The sequence below is a fragment of the Hyperolius riggenbachi genome, chromosome 7, assembly GCF_040937935.1.
Source record: "Hyperolius riggenbachi isolate aHypRig1 chromosome 7, aHypRig1.pri, whole genome shotgun sequence".
In the NCBI taxonomy this organism is placed as follows: Eukaryota; Metazoa; Chordata; class Amphibia; order Anura; family Hyperoliidae; genus Hyperolius; species Hyperolius riggenbachi.
In genome coordinates this window covers 277,189,225-277,203,657 of record NC_090652.1, presented here as the reverse complement: position 1 = coordinate 277,203,657, position 14,433 = coordinate 277,189,225, and the positions used below count along the sequence as shown (strand labels likewise).

General features: G+C 46.6%; 1 protein-coding gene and 1 long non-coding RNA gene across 4 annotated transcripts in view; one reads left to right on the top strand and one right to left on the bottom strand.

The window, feature by feature from the left end:
• The window catches only part of LOC137525062 (uncharacterized), an 87,591-nt gene that overhangs the window by 43,246 nt on the left and 29,912 nt on the right, over positions 1-14,433 (bottom strand). The window lies entirely within an intron of this gene.
• The window catches only part of LOC137525059 (protein mono-ADP-ribosyltransferase PARP15-like), a 77,066-nt gene continuing 63,014 nt past the window's right edge, over positions 382-14,433 (top strand). The window contains exon 1 of one of the 3 annotated variants that reach the window (XM_068245813.1): positions 382-448. The gene's annotated coding sequence lies outside the window, so the exon portion shown is untranslated. The remainder of the gene's footprint in view (positions 449-14,433) is intronic. The other 2 variants (XM_068245815.1, XM_068245816.1) reach the window with 2 other exon arrangements.

The window sequence follows — 14,433 nt, the reverse complement described above, 5'->3', positions numbered from 1 at the left end:
GTATACATGATATTCTGTGCAAACCCTGTGATAAATAATGAAAAGGTGTCCTGTGACGCTGGGCAAAATCTTATAAAATGCACATGGGTAATCTATAATGATTCAAACTAATTACTAACAATACCTGCGCATGCCTTTCTAAGCGTTCTCACTATCTCTGGCAACTCTAAATCTATTCAATATCATACTAACACTGATCGATATAACTCTACTTAACGGCGTTAAAATAACTATTCTTTAGCATAGATCTATGGCTGGACTAATTAATGTGCCCCGTAAATTCCTATTTCTCCATTCTGCTGCATGTCATGAAATTAAGATGGCACTGTCCACTAGATGGAGACAAAGTACTACTAATATTGGCAAATGCATGTGCTGTACTCACTATGTTCATTCTGCATTACCAAAGCAACAAAAGTAGCGGGCTGAACGAGGAACTACGAACAAGGTATAATGTGCATAAGCCTTAATTTATGTTTGATCTAAGATATAGTGATAATTCCCATGTTTAAAAGTAAATCAGAATATTATTGTAGTTTATTTCTTCTGCGGGGAAACAGAGGACACCCGAGGAGTCGGTTGACATATCAATATATACTCTCACACTAATCCATATATCCAAAGTCTTGGTGAGGTCTAACATACCCTGACAAAAAATGGCTGGGCAGACACCTTCACCTCGGGCCTCCTCTTGGAATAAGGAAGGCAGTGTTGCCCTGACAATATCAGGGACTCATCTGGGTCACAAATATACGCTAGCAAGTAATTTAGGTTCATCAGGTACCTTCAAAAATGATCGATATATGTTATGAAGTTAAGTTCTAATTTGAAAAAATGTGTTAATCAAGATTCTGTTTATCTTGTATCGTAAAGATATGAACCCAATGCTAATTGGGGTTTTTCCTTTCGGGCAGCGGAGCTCACGTTTGCAAGGAGCAACCCCCAACAGCAACAGACCAATATTTAGATAAGTTGGTTGTAAGTGGGTGTTTAGGGAACAGATATCCCTTGTTGGGATATAGGGTGGAGTTTAAGGGAAGGAATATGGGGGCTGGAATGGTTTTTATTGGGGGAAGGTTTCTCACGGTCTTGGCTCACACGATTCATCAACAGAAATACGCTGATCATATACTAAAATTTGTACATAATAACAATGACGAAAAATAGTGATTGTAAGGTTCTCTCTTGGAACATAAGAGGGCTTAATGATAAATTTAAAAGATCCCTAGTTTTCAATTATCTCAAACAATACCAACCGGACATCTGCGTGCTACAGGAAACACATCTCACAGGTAGCCGAGTACTAGCTATTAAAAAACCCTGGGTGGGAAGTTGTTATCATGCTACTTATTCCTCATACTCAAGGGGAGTCAGTGTCTTGGTACGTAGATCATTACCGTTTCAACTCCTACATCTTAAGCTGGATCCGCAGGGGAGATATGTTGCAGTACATGCATTAATCCATATGCAAGATATCTTGATAGTAGGCATCTACATACCACCTCCCGCTACAACGTCCATCCTAGACAACCTAACCCATATGATAGCAGACTGGGCTCCCGAGAAAATAAATATTGTAGGTGATTTCAACATGGTCTTGCAACCACAGGACAGGCAAAAACCGAACCCAAGAGAACCTAAAGATTTACAAAATTGGGTGAATAATATGGGCTTTACGGACGTCTGGAGGTGGAGACACCCTGGAATTCCTGGATACACGTGCCACTCCGCTTCGCATAAAACTTTGTCTAGGATTGACCTGGTACTTGCCTCCAACACGTCCTTACCTAATATACAATCCATCGAGCGTCTCCCGTGGGCTATCTCTGATCATGCACCCCTCCTAACAACCCTTACCCTCAGGGTACAATCATCCAATAAACCGTGGCGACTATCTGGGTACTGGATCCATGATCAAATAGTAAGAGAAAAAATACCAGAAGCGATTACCCTATTCTGGAATACTAATAAAGATTCTACCAAAAGACCAATAGTTTGGGATACTTTTAAGGCCTACATGAGGGGAGAATATATGACACAAATTAAACAGTGTAAAAAAGTGAGACTTCTTGGCTATCAGGCAGCAGAAAATAATGTCAAAGATACTGAAATTGCATATCTTACGCAACCTGACCGGGCCTCATATTCGGCCTGGCAGCTGGCCATAACTAATCTCAAGCTCCTCCATGTTGAGTCCACTAAAAAGGCCAACCTGTATCAAAAACAAAGGGTGTTCGAATATGGGGATAAGTGCGGGAAAATGTTGGCATGGATCACTAAAGAACACGCTCCTGCAGTGTCTATCCCTGTAATTATCTCAGATACGGGTAAAGCTCTAACTACAGCTGCAGAAATAAATGCAGAATTTGCTAAATACTACAAAACATTATATGCTACTAAATTCCATCTTCCCATTAATGATCTACAAAATTATCTTGACAATATTTCTCTGCCAGAACTGTCTGAAGAACAAAAGACCGGTCTTGACCTGCCGATTACTGGGGATGAGATAACCAGTGCCATAGCCACGCTACAATCAAATAAAACCCCAGGCCTAGATGGTATTCCATCAGAGTTCTACAAACAATACTCTGAAATGCTCACTCAACAACTGCTTGACCTCTTCCAAGACCCTGAAAACACACAATCACTACCTGACTCTATGCAAGAGGCATTGATAGTAGTCCTTCCTAAAGGGGAGAGAGATCCGCGCCTGTGTTCTTCCTACAGACCGATTTCCTTAATTAATATGGACGCAAAAATCCTAGCCAAAATCTTAGCAAACCGACTGAAGCCAATATTAACTACTTTAATACACCCCGACCAGACAGGATTCATGCCAGGAAGGGGGACGGATATAAATATCAGACGACTATTTGTTAATCTCTCTGTGAAACACGACAACCCTGGCCATAGAGTGATAGCCTCACTAGATTCAGAGAAGGCTTTTGACTCTGTGGAGTGGCCTTATTTGTGGATGCTTCTTCAAAAATTCGGGGTAGGACCTAAATTCTTACGCTGGGTGAAACTATTATATGCTACTCCCAGAGCAAAAGTCCTTACCAATGGTATGATCTCAGATAGCTTTAATCTACAAAGGGGTACGAGACAGGGGTGCCCCTTGTCTCCCTTCCTATTTGCGCTGGCCATAGAGCCACTCGCACAAATAATACGGAAAACAGATGAGATTCAGGGATTAAAGATAGGCAATTTGACTGAAAAAGTTGCACTGTACGCGGACGACCTCCTCTTATTCTTGGGAGACGCCAATAATTCGTTAACAACTCTTTTATCTATAATGGAGAGATTTGGAAAATACTCCGGTTTGAAAATTAATTGGGGGAAGTCATCACTTTTCCCAATAGACCCAGATACTCAAACAACAGCCAGTGATACTCCTCTTCAGTGGGTCTCCACGTTTAAATATCTGGGTATACACATTAAATATCCCTTGGAAGAGTACATTAAGATAAACTTAAATCCGATCATTGAATCATTCGACAAACATGTCATACCTGGGCTGGCTTACCTCTGACGGTTATGGGGAGGTCTAACCTGATCAAAATGCTGTACCTGCCACGTTTCACCTACGTATTTCGGCAGACCCCTACATGGATTCCTAATTCTGTGTTTAAAAAAATTGAAAAAATCTTACTGAAATTTCTATGGGCTGGAGGCATGCCTCGTATATCCCTAACGACTCTTCAGCTACCTACTGCCCTTGGAGGTATGGCCCTTCCAAACTTTAAGCTATACGGGTGGGCAGCAGCTCTGGTAACGGTCAGATGGTGGTTCGCCCAGGATGACAGGAACACAGCCTCTATGTTAGAGGCTGCAGTGGTGGGATCTCTGGAGGGGCTTACACTGCTGCCATTTAGGGGGGCTAAAGCCATCGCTAATCTACCTGGACCCATGATCTTTACCATTAAAATCTGGGAAGCTGCCAGAAAAAAGTATGCGCAACCTGAGGTCTACTCACCCTACACTCCTCTATGGTGCAACCCCCATCTAATACATTTTCAACAAATACCTGATCCTATTCAATGGGCACGGTTTGGAATTATATGGCTTAAGCATATAATTGTAGAAGGGCGATTGTCCTCCTTTGATAATCTGAAACAAGAATTCTCCTTGACCAACAAGATGTTTTTTAGGTACCTTCAAGTGAGACATGCAGCCAATTCACAATTTAATACAAATATCACACTTAAATCTGACCCGCTAGAAGCCCTTCTATTACAGAAACACTTAGACTCTCCTCTCTCTGCAATCTACTCGACTTTAATAGATACTTCAACTCCTAGGGTGACTAAGGTACTTCAGGAGTGGCAAAATGATGTGCCAGACTTGGAGGAAGGGGAATGGAGGGATATGCTGGAGGATTCGTCGTCCTACCTGATATCCATAAAGGACAGGCTCGTCCAACTTAAATTTATTTTTAGGATATACTATACCCCCATAAGACTGGCACGTATGTATCCAGGAAGATCTGACAAATGCCCTAGATGTGATCATAACTCAGCAAATTTTATCCATATGATATGGGCATGTCCACAATTGCAGACCTATTGGACACAGGTGAATGCGTTTCTCCAAAAAATCTTTGAAAGACCACTTGCTCTCAGTCCTAAAACGCACCTTTTAGGTATAGCAGGAGATATAGTCCCCAGCAGGAGACTAACGATACTATGGGATCTTTTGTGTTTTTACGCTAGAAAGAACGTTATCTTTCATTGGATGCGGCAGGGCCCCCCAACAGTTCCGGAATGGATAACAATGATAAATTCTGTCCTGCCACTGTATAAACTGTCCCCTCAAATTCGAAAGCATTTGGATACCGTGGATAGAATACCTTAAAAACCAAGGTATTGATTATGTTTCACAAAACTAATCACATATAACAATTTGTGTATTGGTATCAGGGGGTTATTGGTGGTCAGGATCGTGAGAAAAAGGGGTGGGGGTGGGGGGGGGGAACTGTGATATGTTAAGGTTGTTAATTTCATGTATCTATACGTGTTCATGTTATTGTTTTGTTTGTGTGGAAAACTCAATAAAACTTATTTGTCAAAAAAAAAAACTATACTTAACCAGAAGTTGAAGTAATGGCAGAAGTAAGTACAGTCACAAGATCATATATTAAAGCTATTCTCTAGAAGTATACCAAGCCTTGTACACATGTGCTGGCCATGTTGCCCGACAGGGCCTATTGGGATGAGAATTCTATCCCCTGGGCATAGGGTGGCCATACGTCCGGATTTCGGCCGGACAGTCCGGTTTTTGGACTTCTGGTCCTCCGTCCGACGCAAGGCCAGGACGGATGGCCAGAAGTCCTCCTTTTTGGACCGCTTTTTTAAATTTATTTTTTTTGTTTAACTAGGGTAAACACGAGCCGGCTCTTTGGGAGCCGACTAGCCGAGCGGCCGAGCCAGAAAAGCAGGTTCTTCTGGCTCGGCCGCTCGCGGCTCATGGAGCGACTCATAGGGCTTGATTCACAAAGCGGTGCAAAGTGTTTGCACGCCTGTGAAAAGCCCTTTATCACGCCTAAACTCAGTTTAGGCGTGATAAGAAGAAACTCGCGCGATCTCCCGCGCGCAAAGTTTTGCGCACGTAGCGCGCCGCGCGCGGAGTGTACCAAGCTTCGCGCGCAGCGTCCATTGAGCCCTATGGGACTTTGCGCGTGCAGCGCGGTGCGCTACGCGCACAAAACTTTGCGCGCGGGAGCTTCGCGCGAAGAGCAGCACAAATCGGTGATAACTCAGCTTTGCACGGCTTATCACGCCTAAAGTCTTTTAGGCGTGATAACTGAGTTATCACCGCTTTGTGAATCAGGGCCATAGAGCGGCTCGTGGAGTGGCTCACTCACTCGGGGGCGGGGCACCAAGGCAGAGCAGAGCACCAAGGCAGAGCACCAAGCGGGCGGCAAGCGGCAGCCGGGGCGACCTTCCGAAACGTCTCACAGGTACGGCTCAGTGCATCAGAGTGTCATGCATGTCTGCACACGCCAGCACTCCCACACTCCTGTGAACCTGCGACCTCCGTCCCGCCCCCTTCCTCCTCCCTTCCAATCACGGCTCGGATCAATCAGCCATGACCCCTGTGTGCCAATCTCATAGCATTTGTGGGGAAATCTGCTGCCAATCTCATTGCATTTGTGGGGAAATCTGCTGCCAATAAGATTGCATTTGTGGGGAAATCTGCTGCCAATCTCATTGAATTTGTGGGGAAATCTGCTGCCAATCTCATTGCATTTGTGGGGAAATCTGCTGCCAATGAGATTTCATTTGTGGGGAAATCTGCTGCCAACAAGATTGCATTTGTGGGGAAATCTCGTGCCAATCTAATTGCATTTGTTGGGAAATCTGCTGCCAATCTCATTGCATTTGTGGAGAAATCTGCTGCCAATAAGATTGCATTTGTGGGAAAATGTGCTGCCAATCTCATAGCATTTGTGGGGAAATCTGCTGCCAATAAGATTGCATTTGTGGGGAAAATGTGCTGTAAATCTCATAGCATTTGTGGGGAAATCTGCTGACAATCTCCCTGCATTTTGTGGGGAAATCTTCTGCGAATCTGATTGCATTTTGTGGTCGGCTGGCCCTCCACCATGTGGACTATTGTGCGCCACTGTCCTCGGTAAGATGTCCTCCTTTTCAGGATGTGATGTCCTCCTTTTTGGGGTTCTGCAAGTGGCCACCCTACCTGGGCAACAGGGTGGGACTGGGTGTCCTGTTGCTATGTGGCTGCATGAGTACGACCGCACATTTGCAGTAACACGAAGTTTGTTATCAGAGAGCAGCTTCGGATTACTGTACAGGTACGGCCGTACTCGCTCAGGCACAGTACAGTTGTGCTTTTATATGGCAGGGAGCAGGGAGCCAAGGCAGAGGCGAGAGAGGCTCCAGCCTCAGGGCGCAGTGTAGGAGGGGGCGCACAACTCACTCAGTTATCATTCCCCCATTGTGTTTGAAGCAGAGTGAAATAAGAAAAGTAGATACATGGCAGTGACTGCAAGCCAGATAACTAGAGATTAAAGGGGAACTTCAGCCTAAATAAACATACTGTCATTAAGTTACATTAGCAGTGGCGTAGCAATAGGGGGGTGCAGAGGTCGCAACTGCATAGGGGCTCTTAGGGCTCGACCACAGTATTAGCTCTTTATTGATCTTGTGCTGGTAATAATTACTTCTATAGATGCTATGAATAGTAGCAGTCATTAACAAACCGTTCCCCATCCCCTTCCTGCACCTCTGACACTGTGGTGGTCCTCTATTGGTTTTGATGAACCATAACAAATGTTATGTATAGCATGCTTGGGCGGGGGGGGGCCCCAATGCAAAACTTGCACCAGGGCCCATAGCTCCTTAGCTACGCTACTGGACATTAGTTATGTTAATTAAAATAGATAGGTAATATAATCTCTTAGGCTTTGCTCACAGCTAAAATCGCAATCGCTGAGGCCAGAGTTTTGCGATTTTGTGAGTGATTTTTTCTCCCCTCCTGGCGCTTACCTGCACGCTATGATTTTTTGTAAAGCACTTTTCTAAGCGCTTTTGCAGAGCTATTCTGTTTTTTTCAATTCCTGACGTCAGTCATGAAGTGAACTCCTTCACCCGGAAATGAATAAATACAATGGGCTTGATTCAGAAAGCGGTGCTAACTGTTAGCACCAGGGCAGTTTCTAGGCTAAATTTCACTCAGTTCGAGAGTCAAAAAAATACGCCCCCCCCCCCCCCTCCCCAAAATCAAAGCTGCTAAGTGAAATCATGTCAAAAGGCTTCTTGAAACCAACTCACCATTTTTATTTTATTTTTTTACTACACCTCTTCCATGGGCTTGCTCCTGGCTGGCTTTGGCTGCCTGCCAGTCTGCTAGTCTCTGGACTGACTCAGGCTGAGAGGCTCTACGAGTGCAACGCAGTCACACACTGCGTATTTATGGCTGCATGCGGCCACCCTACTCTCGCTCGCTGTCGTCGGCTTCTCCCCAGCCAAGCCCAAGCGTGAGGTGGGCTGCCTGTATCTTTCCCGTTGCGACCCGCAGCCTGCCAGTGTTGCCAACCTTTCACGGTATTTTTTACTGAAAAATACCTAAAAAATTACTGACAAAAGATTTTTACTGACAAAATTTCTCCACTAAATGCACATAAGAGACAGCGTTTCACCAGTAAATGCACATAAGAGACCGCTTTTCACCAGTAAATGCACACAAGAGACCGCTTTTCACCAGTAAATGCACTTAACAAGAGACCGCTTTTCACCAGTAAATGCACTTAACAAGAGACCGCTTTTCACCAGTAAATGCACTTAACAAGAGACCGCTTTTCACCAGTAAATGCACTTAACAAGAGACCGCTTTTCACCAGTAAATGCACTTAACAAGAGAACGCTTTTCACCAGTAAATGCACATAATGACAAACAGCCAGTGTCCCCACTATATGTAGCCAGGGATATATGTGCCCAGTATATGTAGCCAGAGGTATATGTGCCCAGTATATGGAGCCAGGGGGTATATGTGGCCAGTATATGGAGCCAGGGGGTATATGTGCCCAGTATATGGAGCCAGGGGGTATATGTGCCCAGTATATAGAGCCAGGGGGTATATGTGCCCAGTATATGGAGCCTGGGGGTATATGTGCTCAGTATATGAAGCCAGGGGGTATATGTGCCCAGTATATGGAGCCAGGGGGTATATGTGCCAAGTATATGGAGCCAGAGGTATATGTGCCCAGTATATGGCGCCAGGGGGTATATGTGCCCAGTATATGGAGCCAGGGGGTATATGTGCCCAGTATATGGAGCCAGGGGGTATATGTGCCCAGTATATGGAGCCAGGGGATATATGTGCCCAGTATATGGAGCCAGTGGGTATATGTGCCCAGTATATGTAGCCAGGAGGTATACGTGCCCAGTATATGTAGCCAGGGGGTATATGTGCCCAGTATATGGAGCCAGGGGGTATATGTGCACAGTATATGGAGCCAGGGGGTATATGTGCCCAGTATATGGAGCCAGGGGGTGTATGTGCCCAGTATATAGAGCCAGAGGTATATGTGCCCAGTATATGGCGCCAGGGGGTATATGTGCCCAGTATATGGAGCCAGGGGGTATATGTGCCCATTATATGTAGCCAGGGGGTATTTGTGCCCAGTATATGGAGCCAGGGGGTATATGTGCCCAGTATATGGAGCAAGGGGTATAGGGACCCAAGTGAGTGAAAGGGGACCCCCCTCTAGCCGCCGCCGCCGCTGCTACCCCCTCACCTTGCAGCAGCGTCAGACCTCAATCAGCGGGCGACCCGACCAGTAAGAGGGCGCTGGGCGCACACGCTCTATATGCGGAAGTGATGTCACTTCCGCATATCAGTGCGGTGTGCTAGGTCCTAGCGCCCGCAACCCTGGTCGCCGCCTAATCGAAGTCTGACGCGGCGGCGCCGGCGGCTAGAGGGAGGGAGAGAGTGGCGGCCACACGGGGAGAGAGCCCGCCCAGGCTCGGCCCTGCGCAGGAGCGCCCAGAAACATCTAGAAAGCCGGTGATCGCGCTGGTGCACAGCTCCTCCTGCCTCTTGCTGCACTGTGTCCGCACGTCACCGGCTCCTAGCAGTGACGTGACGTCACATCCTTCTGCCTGGCGCCCCCCAATCAGTCACTCTCATCGGCGCCCCATTCAGCAGAACCGGCTGAACGGGGCAAGAAACGGCCCTGGTTAGCACGCTTGTGAAAAGCCCTCTATCACGCCTAAACTCAGGTCATGAGCACGCAAAGTGTTGCACATGGGAGACTTTGCACACGAGTTGATTTTCAAAATGGTGCTAACCTAGTAACCACCCTACTTAACACGCCAAAAGTCTTTAGGCATGCTAACTAGGTTAGCACCGCTTTCTGAATCAAGCCCCATGTATTTCTTCATGAAAGCGCAAACGCCGAACAAAGCGATTTTGTGAGTGTTTGGCGTTTTTCCTATACCTTCCATTGTAGCAAAATTTGCCTAAAAATGGTACAGGCAGCGCTTTGCTGCGCGTAAAGCAGACGAAACACGCTGATATGAACTGTCCCATAAGGATTCATTGCACAAGCATTTTTAGGGTGATTTTTAAAAAATAGGCGAAGACGCCCTAGGTGTGAACTAGCCCTGAAACACCCTGTTTTAAAAGAACAGGCAAATGTTTGTGATTTCATGTGGCAGCCATCTTTTTGGTTGAAAGGAGGTGACAGGTAGCATGAGACACAGTTCCAACTGTCTCCTGTGTCCTCAAATTAAAAATTTAAAAAAACAACTTAGCGCCAAAACAACAGAAGGAGAACAACAACATTATAAATCCCATCATGCTTTGCACAGCATCAGTGAAAAAAAATGCCCGGGCAAATTTCTTTGCTGGGGCGGAGCTTATCTTCTGTGCAGCTAAACATGAGGCTTGTGTAAGAAAAACAAAGTTCTGATGCTGTGAAACTCTTAAAGAAACACCAAGCCTTTTCAGTGCTGCTGACTGCTGAGTAGATTTTAAGTCTGGAGGTTCACTTTAAGGATTTGGGGGGTTGGGGGCCCTGGGGCGCCTCTTAGTCTAATAGCAATCAGTGTGTGGTGGATGGGGTGAGAGGGATGGAGGGGCGCACTTTAGTGTTTCAGCCTTGGGTGCTGGAGGACCTTCCCCCGGCTCTGGCGGGGAGTGCGGCCACAAGAACATACGAGAGCAAAGAGCAAAGTTGGATGAGCACATCACCAGGCCGCCTCCGAATGGCCACCAATCAGAGGTCCTTTCCTCGCCATGTACAAGAACATACATAGCTACCAACTGTCCCTTTTTCAGAGGGACAGTCCCTCTTTGGGAAACCAGTCCCTCTGTCCCTCCCTGTATCTTCCTCATTTGTCCCTCTTTCAGGACTTCTTTACAGATCCATGTAAACACAGTTAGTCCCCGGTTAACGAACAAGATAGGGACTGTAGGTTTGTTCTTTACCAGAATCCATTCATAAGTCAGAACACTGAGCCACCCCCCCCCCCCCCCCCCCGTTTCATCTCTGTCCCTCTCTGTCTCTCCTTGGGATCTCTTGTGCCAACTCAGGTCTCTCTTGTGTCTGCATTGTGCCCCCTTGTGTCTCCCTTGTGCCACCTTGTGTCTCCATTGCACCTCCTTGTGCTGCCTTGTGCATCTTGGGCCTGGTTCCTTCCTAGAGCAGAGTATGTGCAGTGGAAGCCGCAATAATTCTCACCTCTTCCATTGTGGCACGGGTCAATCAGTGACGTCCTCTCTCCCTGCACTGTTCCTCTTAGCGGATTCGCTTGCATTACACAATGACGCAATCAGGAGGAGCCCACGTGGTAAGAAAAATAACCCTTCCGCCTTGGGGATTTTTACCTCAGGAGGGGGGGAGGAGGGAACCTCTGGTTCCTAATGAAGCTTCCCCCATCCTCTGTTCCAGCGCTGGCTCCCCCAAAACCACAGTAACAGTGCCTGCAATATTTTCCCGTCTCCAGCGCAGACGCAGTAGCCGCATTCTGATTGGACTGAGTGGAAATTGCCAAGCGCGATGGGGTCCACTCTACTGCACAGGCACAAGTTGCTTGTGCAGTACAGCGGACCTGATCAGGCTTGGCTATTTTCACCTAAGCCCGATCGGAAAGCCGATACTGCACCTGCACTAGATCACGGTAGGTAAATATTCACCTTGCCGGTGTTTTGGGGAGTGTCAGCACTGGAATTGAGGGACAGATGAGGAGGGGGAAAGCCTCATTAGGATCCAGAGGGTTCCCTCTCCCAAGGTAAGTACTCCCAGGGGATTTTTTTTAATTAAAGAATTTCTTTAACCCCTCCCGACCGCCTAACACCAATTGACGGTGGGAGGGTGGCAGCTACAAGGTCAGATCCTGTAGGCGGGGTTTAGCAGGGAACGCACACGCGCATGCGTGATCGTTCCCTGCAGAGACACGGAGCGAAGCTCCGTGATCAGCCTGTCAGCCCTCAATCGTGGCTGGCAGGCTCTTAACAAAAAAATAAATAAAAAAAACCTGTTTGTTTACATCTGCACAGCGTTGCAATCTAGCACAGCGTAGTAAAGGAGACACTTAGCTGTCCCTCCAATCGGCTCACAATCAATCCCTCTCATAGGCTGATGCCTATGAGAGGATGGAAAGTATGGATTGCAACCTAGGGCCAATTTGGGGGGGGGGGGGGGGGGGAGAACTATAGTAATTTAAAAAAAGGCTCTTTTTTAAAATTAAATAGAAAACTAATGATTGCAGCAGCGATCCAAGACCACCAAAAGAATTAGGGTTGTGACAAGGGCTCATCTTCTAAAAAAATTGGGAGGTATGAACATACAGGGTTGCTCTCCAAATTCGCGAATTCGAATAGTACCCGTGATCACGGGTAGATTTTCATGCTTGCTTTTAGCATCGGGACGTCCCGGCCTCGGGACTCTGGCCACCGTACTGAATGAACTAGCCGCAGCGTCTCATAGACGCTGCGCTAGTTCATTCCCCATAGCCCTGCTCCAGCAGCCTGCATTGTCCTCCGGCAGGCACAGGCAGAGCAGGGCTAGGGCAAGATGGCATCCGGAGGCAGAGCCCTGTACTGGAGACTATTTGTGTCTCCAATACAGGGCTTCGGGCGCCATCTTGCCGTAGCCCTGCTCTGCCTGTGAGCACGGGAGATTGGAGGAGGATCGTCCGGGGGAGCTGCACACACACCAGAGGCCAGCTGCGTGAGGGGACTTCTGGCAGGTGAGTAAATGCTTTTTTTTTTCCAGGTTAAATGTGCCCACATTGCGTTTATTTTGTTCTGACATGCTTGCCCCATTGCGTTTATTTTGTGCTGAAATGTTGCCCGCAATGCGTTTATTTTGTGCTGAAATGTTGCCCGCAATGCATTTATTTTGTGCTGGCATGTTGCCTGCAATGCGTTTATTTTGTGCTGAAATGTTGCCCGCAATGCATTTATTTTGTGCCAACATGTTGCCCGCAATGCGTTTATTTTGTGCTGAAATGTTGTCTGCAATGCGTTTATTTTGTGCTGACATGTTGCCCGCAATGCGTTTATTTTGTGCTGACATGTTGCCCGCAGTGCGTTTATTTTGTGCTGACATGTTGGCCGCAATGCGTTTATTTTGTGCTGAAATGTTGCCCGCAATGCGTTTATTTTGTGCTGACATGTTGCCCATTGTGTTTATTTTGTGGCGTTTGGGGTAACTGTTGCTGCATTTATTATTTAATGGTCATAGTTGGCTATGTTTGCTGTTTTGGGAGTTACGGTATACTATTAAATAGCATCACACAGTTTCTGCACACCCATGATGCGAATCCTCGTTTGACCACATCATGGCGTAAACCCTGCTTTCTTATGCCTCGCTGTTACATCATTACGTTAGCTCCGCCCATAGAATGTCATGGCCACGCCCATTTTTCAATGCGGCGTAGCCACCACATTTTTCCGCGCACGCAGCCCCCCCATTTGCCGCCACCTCCTTACCGCCCCGTCCCAGGTTGAGCCCACAAAAATCTGGTCACTGTATAGTTCAGTCAGCTAGTGTAGTGTATACTGTATAATGTGCTAGGCTAGTGTTAGGTCTGTGTGCAGGCTAGGCCTGCTAGCCTAGGTAGCCTTAGCCTACCACTAGCTTAGGTAGGTTAGGGATTATAGTTAGTACTATTTTACTTAATTTCTACTGTTAGTCTGTGAGTTTATTAGCTTCAGTATTGTGTTAGTTACTGTACAGGCCAGCCAGCATCTGTTGTGATCTGTGACTGACTGTGACATCTCTGCCTGACCATATTGATTGCGTCTGTGTGACAGACTTTGATTGCCACTGTCGGTCACACGCGTTAGTTATCGACTACTAGTCTACTACACTACTACTACTAGGTATTATAGTTAGTTGTTATTTACCTACGTACTACTTTGCTTAATTGCTACTGTTAGTCGTTGAGTTTATTAGCTTCAGTACTGTGTTAGTTACTGTACAGGCCAGCAGCATCTGTTGTGATCTGTGACTGCCTGTCACATCTCTGCGTCCGTTTGTGACAGACTTTGATTGCCACTGTCGGTCCCATGAGTTAGTTATCGACTACTGTAGACTACACTACTAGTACTGTCTGTCTACTATTATTAAAAAAAAAAAAACTTTATTTTTTTTTGTGGTCACTCACTCACCAACCCAGACTCTTTATTAAACATTACACTCTTTCCCGCCGTTTCCACATATATATATATATATTTTTTTTCTTGCTGTATTTGTATAATTGTACGATGACTGGCAGAGGTAGAGGCACCAGCAGCAGTGGCGGACATACGGCCGTGCAGGCCGTGCCGCCGCACGAGGGCCCCTGCCGTTCCGTTGCTTCAGGGGCCCATTAAGTATTTTTTTTTTATTTATTTTTTTCCCCTGGGGAGCCCCGACTTCTATCCTCCCTCCCTCACCTCGGGGGGCCCCCCTCCCG